The following is a 16,729-nucleotide window of genomic DNA, read 5'->3' on the forward strand; positions in this document are numbered from 1 at the left end:
TTTGATCAGGGCTGTTGACTCCAGGGGGCTGAGTACCCGCACAGCTTCCCTTGCCTTAAGGCTGCAAGTGTGGACACTGCCTTAGATGCAAGCAGATGAATCCAGACTCAAAGGTGCACAGGTGCGTGGGTCAGTGCCCACCCAAGATGAACCCCCACGAACAGAGCCTACCCCAGTGCCTGCACTGTGATGAAGCTCCAGTGAGGACATCTGTCCAATGTGGCAGTGTCCAGGATGCACAGTTCTGCCTTGCTGACTTCAGGTACCAAAGGAATCCTTGAAAGTAGTGGAGAAAGCACTGACTTTGTTTTAGAGACTTTTCAGGGCAGAGCATGGCATCGGGGGAGTGTAGTCCCCCATATGAGTTCTGGGGGTCCTCCCTTGAGGCTGGGGGCCACGGAATGCCTGTCTCGGGCTCTGTGTCTAGCAACCATCTAGGGTTCTTTGTTTCCCTTAAGGAGAAACGGGACAAACCTTTGATGACCCCTTCCCACCCCAGCAACTGGCTAAAAGGTTTGAGGTTGGTAGACCCCACAAAACTAAGTTCTCCAAAGGAGCCAGAGTGGATTCTTTCCCCCTCCCACCAAGAGTTCAAAGCCAGCCAGTTAAGAAACCTAAACAGTGTGGTCTTCTCCTTGCATCATTGACATCATTGGCTTGTAAAACTTTCCCTGCAAAGGAGGCGCCTTTATTCGCTGGGAAAAAGTAGTATGTAATTTTCCTGACCTGGCCTTTGCTTTGGAGGGGAAGGAAAAGAGAGAGGGAACTCATTTCCCGAAACAAACGGGGCCCAAGACGGCAACCAAGTTCCACACTCTGGGGTCGGGGCCTTGCTGGCGGGAGCACGGGGTCCCGGACACCGAAAATGGCGTTTTGTGGGGATGCGAGACCCGGGGGCCTGCCGAGGGCCCAGGGTCTCGGGTCTCAGGCGCATTCTAAGACTATGGGGGAGGGGTGGGGAGACGGACATCAAAATCCTCCCAACTCTGCGACTGTACTTCTCCCGCTCCCATGAAACCAGGCGCCACCTGCCTCACCACTAATGCAATTTCCCGTGTGCCCCGACGGTTGCAACTTGCAAGACTCATCTTGCCCCCTTCCGGGATCTCCAGCGACCCTCCCCCTTCCCGGCCTCCTCCCCTCCCCCGCGACGGTGCCACCCCCAGCACATCATCCCCTCCCACGTGGGAGGGGGCAGGGGCAGAACTCCTCCTGCCACGCCCGCCGGGGACTTCAGGCTCCGCCCCCGGGGGCTTCAAGGTTGGGGTCCATAAGTCTCCCCTCACTACCAAGCCCAGGCGCACAGTGGCCTTTTCCAGGGCGTGTGGTGCAGAGCTCAGGTGGGGGCGCGAGGCGGCCCGCACCTCCCGGACCCCGCACGGAAACAGGCGGACACTCAGGCAACTCCATGATTGCACCGGGGGCCTCCTCTGCGGTCGGTGCCCACCCACCACCCCGCCGGCTACGGTCCCGCCGGAGGTTCCCAGGCGCCGTTTCCCGGCCTTTGGGCGCGCCTGGTCCCTTCCAGGCAGCCGGCCTCGCCGACTTGCCCGCGGCCTCTCCAGCCTGCGCCCCGGGGCGCGCGGCTAGGCGACCATCCGCCTCGTCTCTCCTGCTCTCCCGGCCCAGGCCTGCCGCGCACGTTGATTGTGTCTTCCTGGGGCGGGAGGGCCGAGGGGGCTCCAGGCCCATGCATAATTCGGGGACTTAATGGGCCAGCTGCCCGGGCGGGGCGGTGAGGGGCGGGCGGAGGCGCAGCTGACCCTGCCCGCGTCTGGCCTCGCCGAAGAGGCGCGCTTCTTTCTTCCTCCCGTGACAGCTCCCCTCCCCCTCTCGGCCCGGGTCCGAGGGGGGCGGGGAGCAGGCGAGTCATAGGGTTAGCCCAGGGGAGGGGGCTTTCTCTGTGCATTCCTGCAACTTTTGCTTTGGAGGGCGGGAGGCGTGCAGTGAAACGGAGCCTCCCCCGGACCCGGCTCCCAAAGGAGCCGGGGGAGTTGGAATGCAGGTTTTCTCTGAGCATTCTGCAGCCCTCGAATCTTCCCCCCCCCCTCCCCCGAGCCCCTTTTCCCCGCCCCCGGCGGCCCCCTGTCGGCCCCCAGCCCCACCGCAGCCCGGCGAGCTCGCCCTTGGCCCCGGGCCAGCCCCCTTCCCTGGCAGCGGGCGGAGATGGATGGAGGCGGAGACCCAAGGTCAAGGGCGGGGAGCCCGCGGGCCTGGGGTCCCTTTGTGCGCTCAGGTCCGCCCCTCCTCCACCCGCCCTCTCCTGCCCGACCCCCAGGCGCGCGACCGCACGAGTGACCTTCCCGGGCGTGGGGAATTGCATTTCAGGACCCCTGAAAAACTCCTGCCAGTGGCCCCATCCTCAAAATCAGCGCGCGAGGGGCGGGGCTCCTCGCCTGTTTGGCGTTCCTTCCTGGGCGTTTGTCTTGGGTCCTGGGGGCGCCCTGGGATCCCCTCTTCGCCCCGCCGCGAACGCTCTGAAAGGGTCGCGCCCGACCGAGCCCGGCATCAGCCCACCTTGGCCCGACTGAGCCCGGCAGTTCCCCGGATCCAGGTGAGGCCCGTTTGGAGGGAGCCTCAAAGAGTTCTTTGTGCATTTTGTGTCCATCCTGGGCAAACAGTCCCGTCCCAAAGTGGTTTTCTTTGTAGGGTTTTGTTTTGTTTTTTTTTTTTTTCTCCCGGGGTGGCGGGTGGGGGAGGAGAGGGAGCCTGCTTTTCTAGAGGGAATTCCTGGGGGCTGGGATTTTAAAACACTCAAGAACAAAAGTGTTTTCCCAATTGTGTGGGAATGGAACCCTCTACTAGAGTGGGGCACAAAGCCTCGTGGAATTACAGGGAATTAATGTCAGTCCTTCTTCCAGCCCGACTTCTCTTACAATAACCCCCCCGAAGAGAATTTGTATGCAAATGGTCACCTTGCTAGGAGTCTCTCTTTATTTTTGCTTCTTCAAAATTGGCCTCCAGTTGTTTAAAGCACTCCAACAGACCCTTAAAGACTCAGAAAAGCAGTGGTTTGGACGCCCAATGTATTTACCACAAAGCTCTTAAGAAAATGTTCAAACATTTTCCCAAAGCTGTTACTCCAGAAATAAAAATGTATGCTGTTTGCCTATAGAAGATTAAAAGTTTACCTTCACTGTGACAGCTTTTCTAGGCTAGAATTGGAACCACGTCTCTATTTTCCATTATTCAGAAATAGGTATGAACCACACAATATATTTGCTGTAGCAAGAGTCAAGGTAATTTAAAAAAAAATAATATACATTTTTTATTTATGATTCGGGTTGACCCAAATCGTAACAGAATATTGCACTTTCTGTGCTATCAAAGCTTAAAGTATTTTGTAAACAATGCCTTCATGGCATTTAGAGTAAGAGTTGATCTTAAGAAAATTTCAGATTTAGCTAACCCGAACTTTGAGCAGCTAGCTTTTCTTCTGGAGGAATCTGAAGGCATTTGTCAATTTATTATTTTTTTTGAAAGGCCTATGGAAAAGGTAACAAATTCAACACTTGGGAACTCAGCTGCTGGCAGTCCTGGACAGGAAGGTTTTCATATTTGCCTGAACTTGCTCGTTGATTTCTCAGACGTCCATTTATAACAGTTCTAACAAGATAGAATCTGCCTTTGAATATCTGTAAATACGGGTAAAGATCACAATCCGGCACTCATAATGGTCCAAGACTGGAAGGGCAGATTCTCGTGTTTGATTAATATTTATGTTACCGGATTCCTTTACAGAAAGAACGGTGGATGAAACACTAATTATGTGTGTGTGTTTGAGGGGCCCCATCCGTGGTCTCTGCAGTTCCTGAAAAGGGATGTCATAAATTTTAGGATTTTTGGAATCAGGGTACTTATGGGGGGAATTGTTCATGTTTGGCTTAAAAGACAGGTAACTGTGTGGTGGGCTGACTTAACCTCTATGACATGGAAAAGGAGGAAGCCAACTTACCTCTGCTTTCTTTATTTTGACGACTCAACAGTGATAAAAATTATGGGGGATTTCTCCCTCTAGTTTTATTAAGGCTTGGGGCAGAGAGCGGTGGAAGTTGCTTGTCCAGAATCCTCCTCGAAGAGGAGGCCCCCTTGGGTGCTCTTGTGCCTTGGGAGGACACACACACCATTTTGTGTCCTAGTGGCAGTGTGGGCTGCTTTGCTGTGCGTTGTCGTGTTCTGAGCCACTCGCCCGCAAGGTACAGGTGACCTGCCTTGCTTTGTTCGGGAGCCACGTGTGGGAGATTTGCTTGGGAATGGGGGATTTTGTCAGCTGGATCATGTTGAAACACCAATGGAATTGTTATCCAGAGGGATCCTGGGGAGGCCTCCTTTGGAGATGCGGTTAAACACCCTCAGTTTTATTACTTGGAGAAATCTAGATTTTCTTGTAGAATTTTTCTAGAAGTTTGGCCTCCCAGACCAGCACCTGAGAGCCCTGGTTAGCCTTCCCATCAATATTTTGTTGCCGCTGGAGCCTTTGGGGCCGCCTCCTTTGTTGAAGTGCCACAATCAAGGTGTTCACACAGTCTCAGATGTGTTTGTTCCTAAACAGCCCTGGGCATGTCTCAGTTTCTTCATCTATAAAATGGGGATATCCAATTGTTTACACTCCTGCCACCGTCCAGATATGAAAACAAACCATTCTGCAGGAGTGAAGTAATTGCTTATTTCAAAGACATCATCAAAGCATAGACTGTTATTGTTCAGTCTACGGGGGCAGGGTGACTAATTTGCAAAAGGGAGAGGAATCAAATAACTGCTTGTGTAGCGGGTCATTTTCAATGCAAGGGGGAAGAATCAGGGGATTTAGTGGGGAATGGGGGCGTCCAAAGAGGAGGACTTGAATTTTCAGTCTAGTAACCTAATACCGGTAGGAAACACATCCCTCCCGTTCCCATTCATTTTGGGGGACTGACACTCCACCCCACCCCGGCTCTTTGTTAGTGTGGGGACTGTCAACGTGATTCGGAATCTTAATACGGAGTGGGTTTGCTGTTACTCTTGACCTGAGTATACCAGAAAAGGTATCTTTACTGACATTTGGTGGCTGGCTGCCCTGGACGGGAGTTGGGCAGAGGAGGTGTAGACTTGGGGGTGTGGAGGAATGTATACAGCAGGCTGCCTTTAAGTGCACAGTCTTGTTAGATGCAGATGAGGAAGGAACTCTGTGCAGGCTGGTGAGGAAATTCTCCCTTTTTTTTGGCCGCCACCTCTTAAAGCTAACAAAAACGGGCACTTACACCCCCAGAGTGCGCAGCTGGTGGCTCCGAAATGGCACCTTCGCTGGGGAAATGGGAGGCCCCAACTGTCCTTTTGGGACTCTGTCTTACTTTTGTGTTGTTTTTCTTTGATGAGGCTTGGTTCCTTTTTTCCAGCCAATGCTGAGTGAACCTGAATTAGATTTTTAAAAGGAATAACCCCTGGCAGGGCTCGAAACCTCCGGTTTAGTTTTGCTAGTTAGAAAATACAGATGCTTGCTTTATGTATTTGTTTGGTTCACCCTGGCAGGGCCAAAACCTCAGGCTTGAGTTTGGGGGTGGGGGAGTGTGGCACTCTGCCTTCTCCACGGGGGACTTGATAGGGCCCTTGTTCCCTGGCATTAGAGCCCGGGTGGGGTGGGGGGCACAGCAGATCCCCGTAGCCTGCGTTGGTGTAGGCAAGGAGCCAGAAGCTGTCTGGTGCTCCTTAATTGAATACAGATCTCAGTCAGTTCCACGTGGCCATGTGAGGATGGGCAGGGAGGGCAGTGATACTTTCCCGTCTCCCCCGTGTCTGGACTTGGAAGCTTGGAACCCCCCAGCCTGAGGGGCCTTGGTGCCTGTCCCAGCCCCCAGCCCGCACGGTTTGCAGAAAGTCAAGGGAAGTGGGCAAGGAGATCGCGTGTCGCCCGTGTAAATACTGTTTGTGTGAGCTGGGTCTTCTATCTTTGTTAGTGGCGGCTCGTTAATTAACTGGCAGATTAGCGTTGCCTTCTTTGGACACATGCGTGTATTTTGGGGCAGAAGATTCTTGTTCTCCTAAAACCGAACGAAACCGTTCAGGAAGTCCTTGTGCAGAGCCATCTTCTTCTTCTCTGGGTCCCCATTGTGCCCCTGCTCTCTCTTCCTGTCCCCTCCTCCCCACCTTCCTCAACCCCAGTGGGCTCCTAGTTGCGCGGAGGACAGACATGTTAAACACAGCTAAATAAATCGTGTTTACGCTTGGCGTTCTTGGTAGTGAAAAATCTGTTGCCTGTTTTTACTTCCTTATTTCTCAGCATTTGCTTCCTACCTGTTTTTGAGCACATGCCCAGAAATAGTAGTTTTGTCAAATGAGGGGATAATGCCAGCCAGCCTCTCTTGCTGCCAAGGAAGCTGCTGGATTTTGCAAAACAGAGTGACGTTTTTTTAGTGACACTGATGTTTTTTTTTTCTTCCCCCCAAAGAAATTAGGATGTAGAAGAAGAGCATTAAAATGCACTCAGGGAAGGGGAAAAACAACAACAACAACAGAAAACAAACCCCATACAGTCGTCCCCGTGGCACAGGGACACGCATTGAGCAGGTTTAGAGATGGGTCTCACTTTTGTTTGCACTTGGCTCTAAGGGCAGGAGGCAGGCTTCAGATGAGGAGAGGCTGCCTCGGGCCGGGAGAGCTAGCTGAGTCAGGCTCCTTTCCCTTCAGCCCCAAGACCTAATTTTCTCTGCCATTTTGGATGATGTGGTGTAAAGATTTTGCTTCTCTTTTTTTTTTGCAGTTGGGTCTGTGTGTTTCATTTCGAGGCCTTCTGAGCAGAGCCTGCTCTGTGCTCTTCCTCTGAGGTTATAGTTAGATTCTAGTCCCGATCCGGGTTTGGGGCTTGTTGGGATCTTAGCCACGCTATCATTGTTTATATAGAAGAGCAGCTAGGGAGACACCTCCCTTTCTCCGTATCTTTATCCACAGCGTTGTTTGGGGGGTGGTATCTGAAAAGTCACTGTCATGATGTGTTGCTGTTTGCTGGGCAGAGAATTACAGCCGAATATAGACAGCAACTTAAAAAAATATGTATTTTTTTAACAGTTTCAAAAACAAAAACAAAAAACAAAAAAATGACAAACGCCCAGCGCTCCTGCGAAGAGCCTGGGCTTGTCTTATCGGGCAATCTTTGTGGGGTTTCTGCAGTGGGTTCTGTCTGAGGCCCGCCCAGCACATCGGCTCTGTTTCAAAGACAGCCAAGGGAAAAAAAATTACAACAAAATCAAAGTCCGCGTGCTCTGATTTTCCCCAATTTCTAATGGGAATACCCTGCAATAGAAATGATATTTCCATGGAGGACTGTGCTACCGGTTTCTTTAATTACATTAAATAGCGGTATAAACCTCCGCTGATGTAAAGCCCTGTTTCAGTGGCAGCGGCACCGGGAGCGTGGCTAGATTGAATCCGAAGGAGCAGCGTTCCTCGTGTTAATGTGCTAACAGTCTTTATTCAATTAATCCCGCCAAGTGTTAATTTTTACAAATTTTGTTGTGCACACACTGTACCTCACCGTCGGTGTGTTAGGAGATGAAAATGGATTTCACATCAAAAACCGAGGAAGAAGGTGACTGTCAGAACTGCTTCCTTAGAAGAAAATTTGTGATCGTGGCCGTCAGAGGCTACCCATGCTGAAAGGGAGGCTCACGATATGTATATTACATGCCATCTACATGCAGAAAACTCCCTTAAAGGAGCTACTTTGTTGAAAGTAATTACAGGCCTGCTCAGTGTTTTAGTCAGAGACATTTCAGACTTGGCTTGGAAACATAAAGAGGCCACAGAAAGATTTTGTTCTTACGTGATGCGAGGCAACGCGCCTCAGTGTTCTATATGTCCATTAGTAGAAGGTAAAAAGAATGAAAAAGAGAAAAAAGACTCAGTCAACAACAAAAGCCAGGGGAGAGCTGGATATTTTTATTATGATAGTAGCAATCCATTGCATGTAACTCTAGCAATGCAACTAAAACCCCAAAATGCATTTGAACTATAGCAGCGACCCCTTTTCTCAATTTGATCTTTCTTTTTCTTTCTTGCTTTCTTGCTTACTTTTCTTTCTTGCTTTCTTGCTTTTCTTTCTTTTTCTTTTCCTTCCTTCCTTCCTTCCTTCCTTCCTTCCTTCCTTCCTTCCTTCCTTCCTTCCTTCCTTCCTTCCACCTACTGACCAAGTTAAATTTCTTTCCATCTAAAAACCGAGAAACCCACCCTGCTGGCTTTTGTGGTTGCACGTTCCCTTACTGGGCAGGTAGGGATTTTATGGTCCCATCTTGGTAGAGGTTGATGATGCTCACATCCCTCATAGCCACAACCCCATCTACACCTGGGACTGCTGTCCCTTTTGCCGGCTGCCTCTGGCTTGAGTCCTGGCAATAACCTCCTTCCTGGGCACTCTGTTTTCTTGATGTTCTTTTTATTGGCTGTGCGTTTTTTTCATTCTCAATTCTCTGGGATCCTCAGAGTTCAGACCTCCCCCTTGTATTTACTACGTTGTGCTCCCTGCGTGTGGGGGCTGAGCCAAAGCCAGTGTTGGAGTTTGTGGGGCTTGCAAGCCACAACAACCTTCTGAACTCACCAGTTTTTAAACATGTTTTATAGAGGACGAGATTTTTAACAAGTGTCAGGATTCAGTGTTTCCAGGTCATTCCTCAGATGTCAGGCACAGTGGATGCTGACTGGGGGGAAAAGTGTCTTTAGTTTAAACCTTACTGTAGGCACCGAATCTGGAGAGTCACCTTGTGTTGTATTTCCCTCATGTGACGTGTAGCTTCTGTCCTCATTGTGGTCCATCCCCGTCCCCCACCAGCTCTAAACTAATGCACTCCATGGGGAATGTCCATGGGGACGTGTCTAAGGGATGCCTGGCCAAGGTGGTCATGGGAGTATGGCCACGAAGTGCCTTCTGGCAAAGGGGCACAGAGTCCTGACCCAAGTGCCCATGAACTTCAGCCTTTTACTTCAGTTTATAGACTGCACTTTCTGCCTGCAGTTCTTCCTGGAGTTATGTGTACTATATTGTTAGTGGCTCCTGATGCAACATGCTAGAAAATGATTGAAGGATCTTGGATAAATTGTGTTCTAGGACAGAAACTGCGGAAGGTTGCAGCGGCTACCCAGCTTCTGGAATCAGGGGAAAAGGGGAAATTTCTCTGCTAGGTATTGGCTAGGTGTTTTTACTGGTGAGAATTCAGAGAATCTGTCAACTCCTGTTTGTCCTTGTCCTCTGTAGGTTCTGGGGTATGCATGCAGACATTTGAACGTGTCCACATTGCTGATATTTGCGTGTATGTGTGTACGCATATATGTATAATCTCTGTGTAATAGATGCGCTCGTGCACATTTTTCTAACTGGTGAGACACATGGTTTCACCTTCTGTTGTCCCCAGGCCTGCCCATTCCAGGAGCGTGGGCCTCAATATGGTGGACCCTGACTGCTGAGGTCACCCCCAGAGGACTCATCTCTGTGTTCCTGTGTGCGTCCCAAAGCCGTGGTGCATAGGCCTCAACATCCCAGCCAGAGGACAAGTGATTGTGGTTTATTTGCATTCCAGCAGCTGAGAGGGCTCCAGGGATCTCCCTGAATGATGAGCAAAAGAGTTGAAACTGCACGTTTTCCCCTGCAGATGCCCGCTTAGGGGGTGGACTGGTCAGCCCCGAGCACCCGGTCAGCTTACCCTGAAGAGTTTGCAGAATATGATTCAGACACATCCTTCCTCCCCAGTAGCACCTGACATTTCCTGAGCTTCCTCACTGGGCCTTTTGGAAGGGCCGTAGAAGGTTTTGGAGTTTGTGATGTAACCTCGCTACTCCTTGGCTCCAGGTGCTGCCCCACAGTACTTCAGCTGCTCGAATCTTGAGGAGATTGTGGTTGGCAGCCATTGAAACAGGTGCTTTTGGACCTGGCGATGGAATGGGCCTGTGTGCCTGCTTGTAACTACAAGATGCAGTGGCCGGGGAGGATGCTCCCTTTCTAAGCCTTGGTGGAAGGAGAGAAACTGGTTTGGGTAGCATTGGGGGCGGGGGGTGCACAGGCACGATTGTTCCTTTGCCTTGCTTCTCCCCTTTTGGGGATACATTAAATGTGTAGCATGCTGGGGAGCAAAAATAGTTGGAGTGGTGATTCACTGTGACAGATCTCAGGAGTGTGCGAAGGGGGAGGCGCCAGGCAGAAGGTGGCCTGTCTCAGGGTGCTGGAAGGGATGTGCTTCTTGCCTCCTCTGTGTGGCCAAGCCTTCTTGGTGCCCTGGTGGCCCCAAAGGGCTGTGACGGTGTGTGTGTGTGGGGGGGGGGGGTCTCTGGATGGTCACTGGGGAAGTGGCAGTTGGACCGGCCTCAAGCCTACAGATGTTCTTGGAGGCCCCCGGCAAGCCCACCCCTCTCCCTGCTGCCTGGCACCCTGCAGTGGCCCTCTCTAGGTCCAACCATGTCCGGGCAGTGACAAGGGAAGCCAGTCAGGCCTTCTTACCTGGATCAGAAGGAATCCGCACCCTCCCGGCCCGTGAAAGGGCTACTGTTTTCAGCAGGAAGCCTGAGTAAAGGCCCGGCTCCGGCTGGATCTTTGTTTTTATGACCCCTGTGTGATGGCCCTGAAGGATGTCTTTAAACACAGCTGTGCAAACCCTGGTGAGACCTCATTTGCCCTTTTTGTTGCTCCTCTTTTAAAGGACACCAACACATGCACCCCCAAACTCAAACCCGTTGCAGCAAGGACCTGAGACCGTGATGGGCGCTCATACTTGCCTGACTTAGAAGGAGAATCCAGAAGTGGGAGGTGGGACTTGGCAGTCCCAGCTCCCTGCAGAGAATTTCTGCATGCCCCAAATGCTCTGGCACACTGAGCTGAGCCATGCTGCACACCCCCCAGCTCTCTTGGCCTGTCTTGGGGACCTGTCCTGACCTTGCAGTTTTCCACGATGACTTACGGTGTTCACGTATATGCTTGGATTCCCTTTCTGCTTTGTCGTTGTTGATGATGATGTATTTTATAATGAAATGAAAAATAAGTTCTGGCCTTTGCTGCTTACCAGACCTCAGTGGTTAAAAACGAAGAAGATGACATAATACCTGTGGAGTGAGGGAATTTATTTTCTAAGGGCCCCCTCCACCAGACCCATGCAGCTCTGAAATTGAGTAACAAAGAAGTCTGCTTAGAATCCTTCCCTATTCCTGCTGTCTCAGCCACCCTCCTCCCCCCAAAAGGGGGGGGGGGAGAGAGAGAGAGAGAGAGAGAGAGACGGGAAGGCTAGGTCTTGTTGGGTGAGTACCCACTGCCTGTCTCATTTAAGGTGGCACTCTACTTCTTTCAAATAGGAAATTGCCAAAATGGATGTCATCGGCTGCTAATTAGATGTATTTTAACTGCAGGATCATTTTACCAGCTAATACTGTTATTATGTGCTTCAATGTGAACCCATGGTGGAGCTGTTAAAATATGAGCGTGCGGCCCTAGCGCACAGCTAATGAAGCCTGCGGGATCGGTTGGTGCCCTCTCCTCGGTGGCCCTGAAGATGCCCAGGCCAGGCCCCATGCAGAAGTGTGAAGCCCTTCAACTTCTCAAGATGTGTGTGCCCCCTTTATTCCCTGTGGCCACCTTCTTTCTGTGTTTTGACCAGGGCCTAAGTCCAGAAGAGGCTCACCACCACCTGCCCCGCAGAGATAGCACGCTCCACCGTCTTTGGGCCTTTGGGCCAACCTAGAAGCAACAAATAACTATGAGCCGTGATGTGGCAGCCCAGGCCCATATCACTGCCACGCGGCGGGTACCCCAAAGCAGGCAGGCCTGAACCTCCAGCATTGAGTTTTCAAGTCTGAGCTGGCTTCCCTCCATCCTCTCTCTCTAGCAAACCGGAAAAAGAGTCCTGATTTCCCGTCGGGGTTGGGGGAGGGGGGCTAGATTTGGGTTAGATTCTTAAGCACCAAGCAGCGCATCTGACTTCATGCGGTTCCCCTTTCTCTGTCTCTCCCCCCTCCCCCCTTAATACATAGCATTTTTATCATCCTTAAGACAAAGTAGCTGGCAAAATATTTAAGCGATCCGAAAGAAATGTTTTTATTTGCCTGTGTGCGAATTGGGTTATCTGCCGATCTTGTTTATGAAATTTGGGGCTGCCTTTCCAGCAGTCTGTTCGCCTCTCAAATCTTTCCCGGCTCCCATTTCCATATTTCTGCGTGCATGTTCTTTGTTAATCACTTGGCAAGCGCTTATTTGAATATTAAAAATTTCTTTAATCATCAAAGGCAGGAGCACAGTCTCATGAATATTCATATTTCCCCCCCTCCTCAGACTGGATTCTAGTTCATTACCCTGCAGTAAAAGCCAAACAGCCATCAATCGCCCTCATTACAGGCTCTGGCGTTTTGATTGGCTGCCTCCTGCTCAGAGCTTTTTTTTTTTAATTTATTTTTTTATTTTTTTTATTTTTTCCTCTTCTCCTATGAGCTGTCTTGTACCTGCCAACAACCAAAAAAAAAAAAAATCAACAATGCAAGAATACATTTCTCTGGTTCAAAAACAACTTTGCGAACTTGTCAAACAGTCCTCGTGGCTTGCTGCTGCCGAAGTGGTCACCGGTCACCAGCACTACCCCCCTACCTCTTAAAAAAAAAAAAAAAGAACGGGTGGGGGGTGGGAAAAGGTGGGGGAGAGAAGAATTAAATAAATAAATAAAAAGGGAGAAACTTGAGCCTCAGAGATGAATATTTGTCAAGAGAGTTGACGTAAGTTTCATTTGCATAATGACTTTGTACTTCTGCATTAATAAAATTTGCATATGAAGCCATGTTAATTACTCCTGATCATGCTTTTTGCATTCATGCATAGTAATTTTCTCCGACTTGTGAGAATTAATGTCTTGGCATGGGGGGAGGGGGCGCAGGGATTGTCAGGTTTCCTTGCCAGTGGCCCTCACTCACAAGTGCTCACTCCCTGTCTGTCTCCCTCCTTGATCTATGACTCATTTTTGCACTATCAGTAGGAGTTCTTGGCTTAAAAAATGTATCAATTGAAAAGCACCAGTAGGGAGAAAAAATCTACATCTCCAGTACAGTGTATTCCAGAGCTCCTCTCGCCAGCTAGGAATCCTTAACCCTCCCATGTGGGAGGGGCGCCCGCGGATCCAGCATTGGGAACGGCGCACCTTCCCCTCACCACCAGGCTGGGGCTTTTCCAGGCGCGTTTTTGTGTGTCTACACGCCGCCGGTGGGTGTGGGCGTGCTCTCGGGGTAGTGCGCATGTGTGAGGATGAAGCAGGAACATCTGCAGGGCCCCTTTAGAAGGGAGACAGGTTACAGACACCCTCAGAATGCATGCAGTAAAAACTGCCTTGTGCCCTGATTTGGAGCTTAAGAAACATTTTAGGGATCTTATTTTTGGACTTTTTTGTGCCTCTTTGTGCAGGAGGCATAGAGCAACATTCTAACCCCTGTGAGCCTCAGTTTTCTCATTCATGGGGGGTTCATAACACCTACTCCCGGAAAAGGCTGCTGGCCTTAAATGATATGTGTTCATTGTTTCTTTTCCCTCATGAAAGCCAACTTCCATGATAAGGAGTCGAGCCAGCCAGGGTTTTATTTTTAAGCCACCTGGATCCTGCATAAAGCTGACATGGCGTCTTGGTGTCCCTCTTCCACATACCTCGGGTGCCGTTCCAATTCCAGACGGGAACCCACCTAGACCTCAAAAGAAGTAATTTTTAAGAGTGTCTTGCAGAGCTTTGTCGGGTGCCTTCTAGAGCCGAGAACACCCGACAGACATTCCCTGCCAGGCTGTGGGGAGGGAGCCGGAACAGTTCCAGAGTGGAAAATAAATGGATGGTAGTGGCCATTCCGTGAATGTTCACTGGAAGCCAGCCTCTGGCCAGGCTTGTCCTGACCTTCCTTTAAGGGCGGGGCTCTGAGAAAGTGACTCACCCTGGGTCATGTGGCCAGGAAATGGCAGAGGGGATTGGGCCTAGGCCTCAGCTCCAGGCCTGCATCTGAGCTCAGGCTTCCTCTGTGTGTGTCAGTCTGTTGTCACTGGGCCTCAAGGGCTCTGTCGAGCATGTTCTGGATTTCCTGCCTGCACTTGAATGCAGGTGCTCCTTCCTTGAGGATGGGCAAGGGCTGGGAGGTGGCCTGGGATGGGTGCTGAGGCCAGACAGTCCTCACCTTGAACTTTGCCCTTTCAACCACTTTAAAGTGTACAGTTAGTGGTTTTGAGTGTCTTCACAATGTTGTGCAACCATCACCACTGCTGTCTAATTCCAGAACATTCTCTCCACCCCAGGAAGAAACCGTGTCCCTATTAGCCTTCACTTCCCCGCCCCCGGCCCCTGCAACCACTTGTCTACTTTCTGTCTCTGTGGTTTTGCCAACTCTGGACGTTTACTGTAGTCACACAGTGGGTGGCTTCTAGCATTGCCTTCAGCTTTTGCTCTAGCTTCAGGAGAGAAGTTCTGGAGTTTCTGGAGTTCCACCCTTGGGTTAGGCTGCTGGGGGTGGGGGGAGGGATTCCCCAGGGCAGAGGCCTTCTGAGAGCAACTGGAGTGTCCTCTGCGGGCAGCTTAGGATTAGAAGCGTCTCAGCCTGGTTGTCCCCTCCCCTGCGTCCTTTGAGCCAGCCCCTGGAACAGGTGGTCTTCAGTGAGGTTGGAATTCTCAGTGGGGCATAGGGAAGCCCCTCCAGGGGGCAGCTTGGCCCCCCAACCCTACCTGAGTTGGGGGATGACTTTGCCTTTAAAGGCTCTGGGCTAAGCCTGACCTTTCCAGAAGGAGAGCTGTGGGGCTGGACCTGCCCGTAGATCCTTCCTCTCAACCTTGGAGACCTGGCTTCTGCTCCCTTTCTGCTTAGGCAGTCCTGAGCACTCCTGTCACTCTTTCTCAGCCATGGTAAATGGTGGTGGCTGTGTCACCGTTTCACCCAGAACCTGGGGGCCTGGATTTGCTCTTTTTCAGTCTCCCATGGCCCGACTGAGCCCAAGGACCCTCCGGCTTCCCTCCATCCCACGTGGCCCTTCTTCTAAGCATCCTTGGGCGCCCTGGTCACTCCACACCAGCTGCAGCCCGAGGGGGAAGCATGGCATATCCAGGCTTTGGAGACACAACTGGGTTCAAGTCCCAGGTCTCTGTGAGCCTCGGTACCTCCTGTGGGATGGCGGATGGTTTTCTCAGCTGAGTGAGGTATTGGTGGTAGGTGCTCAGCACAAAGCCGTGTCCAGGAGCCTTCCACGGTGTGAAAGGCAGGCGGATGCAGACAGGACTGAATGTGCAGTGTCCAGTGCTGGGGCAGGGATTTAGGAGAGGACTGGCCAGGGCAGGTTTCCAGGAGGAGACAGAGACACTGGCCTTGGGTGTCGACTTTACATGGGGGCCAGCACTGAGTCTGTGGCTGGAACTGTGTGGGGTCACTGGCCATGCCTCCCTTCTGGGGCTGTCATGGGCTCAGCCACGCCCCGGGCCCCAAGCCTTGCCTCCTGCAAGGTCTTCAGGGGCTTTGGCTTCTTGGCAGGACATTTGCAGGTCTTCTGAAAGGCCCTGGATAACACCCGGTTTGTAGAGGCAGGTGCCGTAGTGGAAGAGGCCTGGTTCTGGAGCCAGGCGGCCTGGGTTTGGTGGGGCTTTGGTCACGTCATCGGTTTGCTGGTCTTTGTAGTGTGTCTCCCAGGCCCTGTCCCCTGGGCATGTTGGGAGGCTCACTCAGGAGGGGGCCTGACAGGATCCTGGCCGGAAGTGGGCTTGTGGGGCCCCCTGGCTCTCCTGGGTGGGGGAATCCCTTGTGGGGCCCCGAGGTGGGCAGACCCCCACCCTGCAGGCCCGTGTGGGGTGGTGAGCGGCGTCGGGTGGCCTCCTTGGCAGAGCCGGCCGGGGGCCCAGCTGCCCTAGTCTTGTTGGTGTTTTCTTTTTGTCTCTCTGATGCTTCCCCGCTCAATTATTTACCCAGGGAATTTGGGCTTCTTCACTTGTGGTTTTGGCAAGGGCTTCACACAGATTTTTGCCCTGGTGGTCTCTTAGCCATTTAAGATAAACGGCCAAATCAAACGCAGGCCTTGCTGGGGAGTCGAGGCGGGCCGTGGGGCTGGGCCGAGGCAAGAGAGCTCCTGGCCCTGCATCCTGGCTGTCAGATGGGGGAGGTGCCCCCCGCCGGCCTGAGGCGTGAAGAGGGGTGCTGGGCAGTGCCAGGGTTTTCTTGGGGGTGGTTGGGGGGGCGTTTAAAGCCTTCCAAAAGGCCTTGGGGCTTGTGTGCTATGTGCTTGATGCTCAGGTTGCTGAGGAGGACCGTGGGCTGGAGAGAGACACCAGCTGGCCATCCGCCAGGCCCGCAGGTTACCCAGTGCCCAGGTGCTCGGAGGTAGATTGAGGTGTCCAAAGGCCTGTACCAACAGCCCACCTGATGTAGCAGACGGTGGTGGCTTGGAGCCTCTCAGCTCCTCCAGAGGGGGGTGGCCCAGGTTTTTGGGAATGAATCCCCAAAGGGAGCCAGCTCTGGAACACTCCAGAAGCCTCCACTTGGCGGGTGGGGGGCTTCCTGGGTTCAAGGGTCCTGACAACCTCTTTTGCCCCCGCCCCCCAGGGATGGGAGTCTGGTCCCAAGACAGCCCATCCTGGCAGCTGTGGAAGGAGGACCCCATGAGACCCCCCACCCACTTCCCTGGCCTCTTGCTCCCTGCCTGTGCCCAGTCACCTTCCCTGCAGGACCTGGCACCTTGGGGCCTCCCACTCTGGAAGGGTGGCCTGCACCCCTCTCTGCCCCGGGCCCCTGCCCC

At 52.2% G+C, this 16,729-nt stretch overlaps 1 protein-coding gene across 4 annotated transcripts in view; it reads left to right on the forward strand.

Moving 5' to 3' along the window:
• The window catches only part of BCL11B (BCL11 transcription factor B), a 91,292-nt gene that overhangs the window by 23,630 nt on the left and 50,933 nt on the right, over positions 1 to 16,729 (forward strand). The gene's annotated exons all lie outside the window — the stretch shown is intronic.

Source organism: Eumetopias jubatus, unplaced genomic scaffold (genome assembly GCF_037043125.1).
Source record: "Eumetopias jubatus isolate StellerSeaLion01/CBP00866 unplaced genomic scaffold, mEumJub1_p1.0 scaffold_7, whole genome shotgun sequence".
In the NCBI taxonomy this organism is placed as follows: domain Eukaryota; kingdom Metazoa; phylum Chordata; class Mammalia; order Carnivora; family Otariidae; genus Eumetopias; species Eumetopias jubatus.